Here is a 5,561-nt window from a genome sequence, read left to right as displayed (position 1 = left end):
ATCCCCAAACTTTCATAAAGTTCATGCCTGACCGTTTCTCTTTCCATATCTCATATGGAGTCTTTTGAACCTTCTTAGTAGGAACACGGTTAAGTGTGAAAGCCGCTGTTTCTAGAGCGTAACCCCAGAAACTAATTGGAAGATCTGCATGACTCATCATCAATCGCACCATGTCCAACAAGGTGCGATTTCTCCTCTCTGAAACTCCATTCCATTGAGGTGTTCCTGGCGGAGTGAGTTGCGATACAATACCACACTCTTTTAAATACTTTCTAAATTCGGTGCTTAAGTATTCACCCCCACGATCGGATCGTAAGATCTTAATACTTGCATCTCCGCCAATTTGCTTCTCTACTTCAACCTTGTATTCTTTAAATTTTTCAAAAGAATCGGATTTGTTCTTCATAAGATATACATATCCATATCTACTGAAATCATCAGTAAATGTTATGAAGTAGTAGTAGCCTCCTCTAGCCATTACACGCATTGGGCCACATACATCACTATGTATTAGCTCCAGACGTTTAGTGGCCCTTTGACCCTTACCAGTGAAAGGGGCTTTAGTCATCTTACCAAGCAAACAAGATTCGCATTCTTGGTATGATTCAAAATCAAACTTATCCAAGTATCCATCCTTATGTAATTTGGATATGCGTTTCTCATTTATGTGGCCTAGACGACAATGCCAGAGGTATGTTTGATTTGAGTCATTTATTTTAAGTCGTTTGTTTTCTATATTACAGACAGGGTTATCTAAATCAAGAACATATAAACCATTAAATAAACGCGCAACACCATAGGTTAAATCATTCAAAGCAAAAGAGCAACTGTTGTTCTTTATTGTAAACGAAAAACCTTTCTTGTCCAAACAAGAAACAGAAATAATATTTCTGCGAATCGCAGGCACGTAAAAACAGTCTTCTAGTTCTAAAACAAGCCCAGAGGGCATAGATAAATAATAAGTCCCTACAGCTAAAGCAGCAACTTTTGCTCCATTGCCTACTCTTAGGTCCACTTCTCCCTTAGCCAGAGTTCTACTTCTCTGCAGGCCCTGCACATTTATACAAATGTGAGAAGCACATCCAGTATCAAATACCCAGGATGTAGAAATAGACAAATTGACTTCTATAACATAAATACCTGATCCAGAAATCTGAACTGCTTTCTTTTTCTTCAGATCCTCCAAGTAAATTGGACAGTTTCTCTTCCAGTGACCATCTTTCTTACAGTAGTGACATTCACCCTTGGCCACACCACCTTTAGGCTTTAAAGCCTGTTTGGGACCTGACTTTGGCTTGGTTGTAGAATCAGATCCAATCTTCTTCTTACCCTTCCATTTTCCCTTCCCTTTGGCCTTACCTTTATTTCCCACCATCAGTATGGGAGCAGGTTCAGCTGTCTTCATGTTGGTCTCATATGTTCTCAACATATGCAACAATTCAGTAGGTGTTTTGTCAAATTCATTCATATTGTAGTTCACAACAAACTGAGTGAATTTGTTGTTCAAAGAATTCATGATTAGGTCAATACCAGTTTCCGGACCAATCGGGAAACCCAAAGTTTCAAGGTACTCAATGTAACCAATCATCTTCAGAACATGTGGGCCAACTGGTTCACTCGCCCCTTGTTTGCAATTAAAAAGTGACTTACTCGTGTTGAACCTTTCTTGACGAGTTTGGCTTGCAAACATGCTTTGCAAGTGCTCATTGATAGTATATGCATCCATATGCACATGTTGTCTTTGAAGCTCAGCACTCATAGTTGCCAACATAAGACATGCAACATCATTTGCATCATTCTCATCCTTTGTGCGTGCTACTCGTTCATCAGCAGTAGCACCCTCAGGAAGGGGGCCTGGAGGAGGAATATCAATGACATGAAGCTTGCGCTCCTGCCTGAGGACAATCCTCAAATTCCTCTGCCAGTCTAGGAAGTTGTTTCCTCCTGTCAGCTTGTCCTTCTCAAGGACTGAACGTACGGATAGTGTGTTTGTGTTGTTTGCCATTACTCAGTATCTACAATAATAAAAGCGCAAAATAAACATTAGATTGTCTGAGTTAAAATTTTATGTTCATATGATTATGATATATTCGTAATATATCTCCCACTATTTTTTTTATCAAATTAATAGCCCTAACTATTAATTCGGAAAGTATATCCCATAAATCTTTCTAGTGAGCCAAGATCCATATTTCGTCATGTTCTAAGTCAACCACTGGTATCCTTAAAACATGATTATTTAGGTAGACAACAGTTGTCAATTATATCATATATAATTCTTGGATAATTTGGTGAACAACAATTGATCTTATCTATCTAATAGATTTTTAACCAAACTCTATGCTTCTAAGTTCATAATAGTTGAATATAACCGTTTATATTCACCTTATTATGATGACTCAGTTAAGTTAGACCCAATGATACAACGTCCGAATATAACCGTTTATATTCGTCGCATTTCACCATGATAGATAGGAGTCCCCTGCCACTGACAGCCCTTCCCCTTATCGATCTAGGATTTAATGAGTGTTCATTCATTGGAAAGCATCTGATTAAAACTTAATATTTTTACTTAGGGATTTTAATTTAGAACGATCATGATCCCATCATAAAGAGATTCCCAATTTTTCCTTGAATAAAATACTTCAAATCAATACTCGTCAATGGTTTGATTTCCAGGTAGTGGAGGAGTCACATCGGTCTCGCTTAAAACCCACAGCCTTACAAGTTCTATGAACCCGTTGTTGACAAAATCGCCCCATGTCAGAAATAAAGAAAATTCGTATTTTATTCCGTGTTTCATAAACACGAGAATCTCATGATCGTTTGTTAATTTTAAATCTTGAGTCGTTACAGATTTTATCTTGTTTAAAGGCATGGCATGGGTGATGTATCTAATACATACATACATCATTAATCTAATTAAAACATGCATTTTTCTACTCTACACATACTATTTATACATCATATGAAAAGTACGTAAAGTAAACGTGCAATAGTTATGGCCCAATCCTATGTGATCTTTTCAGGCTAATGAAAAGATCAAGGTCAATCTATGGTGTAAAAATAACTATTACATATGTCTTCTCTATTGCTTCCATTGTCTCCTTGGCCTCCATAGGATGCCTCCTCTTTCCCTTGTCCTTCTAGGATGTTACATTAAGAATTATACTAATGAACTTACAAAAGAACTCGAGTTACATTCGAGATAAAACAACTACAAATAGAAAACGACATGCAAGTCGTATTTATTACAAACCAAAAGAATAAACCATTACAACTAAGGTCTTAAGGCCATAACTATGCACCATGCTCAGTAACCATTAAAGAACATGATAGATCATATAAAGATGACATACTATTTATCACTTATCATGATCCAATCAAGAATAATAAATAAGTAAAGCATATGTCATAAGCACAAATTAAAAACGAAACCCTAACCACGCGGTGAGGTCGCTGGGGGGGTTCGGGGGGGCAGCGAGCCCCCCGATGGCGGAAATTTTTGCAAAATCAAGTATCAGAATACTAGAAAAACATGTATCAGAATACTATTCCAGAAGCATGTATCAGTATACACACGATCCATATCCCAGTTACCAAAAACGTGTATCAGTATACATATTTTAAGAGATCGCATACATATGAGTTATGGCAGATCTTAAACATACTAGTATCATCATATAGATCATTAACAGATTCATCATATCATTCATATAACATAACTGTTATCATGGCAGACTCATATAACATAACTGTTATCATGGCAGACTCATCACACATGCATACTTGTAAAAATACAGTAAACACGTAACCAAATCAGCCCCTTATACACGTAGCTCTGATGCCATTGTTGGGTTCCGAAGGCATAAAACGCAGCGGATAAACGTAAATAAAACAAAAATTCGAAACCCAAAAACAGGATCCATGTATAATTATGGGCAGATTATGGAGATAACGAATCATACCTTTCAAGAGATTAACTTTTACGAACTCAACGGAGATCCTAGCTATCACGCTTTGTGTCTACCTCTCGGAGAAACACCTCTATGGTATCCACACGAGCACCTTCAAGAACGTCTCACGAACTTGACTACGGAATGGATGTACTAGCCTCCTTCTTGACGATCTGAATTGCCTCTGCCTCTCTTTGCTGCTAGGGTTTTCTTAAAAAACGTTCAAGCCTCTTTTACCTCTCATTATCTATTTATAATGACTGATTAAAAAGGCCCATAATAGCAAAGCCCAACCCTAGTACGTATTGGATTAAATAATAAAAACGAATTTCTATTATTTAATTAATAACTAAGTCATACTTAATTATTATGGGCAAAAACATTCCTTTTAATTCGAATTTATACTATCTCAATTAAGTCTTACTTAATTATAATAAAATTCAAATAATCATCAATTAATTTAAATCCATAATTTAAATTAACTATTCCATTAAGTGCTCTATTTGTGCGACCCTATAGGCTATTATTTAATTGGCAATAATTTTATTCTCTAATAAAATTATAAACAATGAGCGGTATCTAGTAATACATCATTGTTACCCAATTAAACAATAATTAAATCGTGATTAGATAAAACCTTTCGTGATTAATGTTTTTTCGTGTAATATAATCCCTTTAACCATACATATTATAGATTAAACTCGAGGCATGTATTTAGTCATCCTCTTCAACATTTAATCTGGGTTTACTTGATGCATGAGTAGATTATTGAAACAAATCATTATTTGAGCATGGCCATGCTTTTATAATCTCACTCAATCAAGAGGCCAATAATATCTCTCCTAATTATAGGAGGGTTAAATCCTTTATCTATCATTCATATTTCTCATACGACTCATGATATACCCGATGTCCACTTTTATCATCACCCGATCAAAAGTAACTTTTAATGTAGTCAAAGTATATTAATCCTCGTATAGAAATATAATGATTTCAAGTCAAAGGATCGTTACACCATTATCACTGTGAGTCTTTCTTATGACTTTATTAAACATGAAGAATCTCACTGTGGGTCTGTCCAGTACCATGTACTCTCACATGTACCTATGTATTGACTTCAGTATCCCCATACTTATAACCAATGAGATGTGGTTATCTTGTCAAACAACATACTAGTCTATCTATGTATTATTATTGTCCTATATAATAATACTCGACTATGGACCTTTAAGAATATGATATATTATATAATCTCAAGTTCAAGTCATGTACTTAAACTATACAATTTGTATCATGATTCTAAGGACATTTATTATGCTAACAAAATATCGCAGTAATTAAGGTCATAATAAATAAATTTATTGAATGATCAACTGACATAAAGATAAAAGAATAATGTATTGCCTCTAGGGCACCTACACTAACATTCTGAACAACAGCTGTATAAGTTGTCAATTCAAACACAGCTACCCTGCTACGAATCCATGGTTTTAGTCCTTGCTGAAATCTCTTGGCCCGCTTCTCGTCCATATCCACCTGCTCTGGAACAAACCTTGCCAATTCAGTAAACTTGGTCTCATAATCCGCAACCGATAAGTTGTCTTG

The sequence above is a fragment of the Apium graveolens genome, chromosome 8 (genome assembly GCF_009905375.1).
Source record: "Apium graveolens cultivar Ventura chromosome 8, ASM990537v1, whole genome shotgun sequence".
Taxonomy (NCBI): domain Eukaryota; kingdom Viridiplantae; phylum Streptophyta; class Magnoliopsida; order Apiales; family Apiaceae; genus Apium; species Apium graveolens.
The sequence above is the reverse complement of the archived record's forward strand: the minus strand, read 5'-3'. Positions refer to the sequence as shown.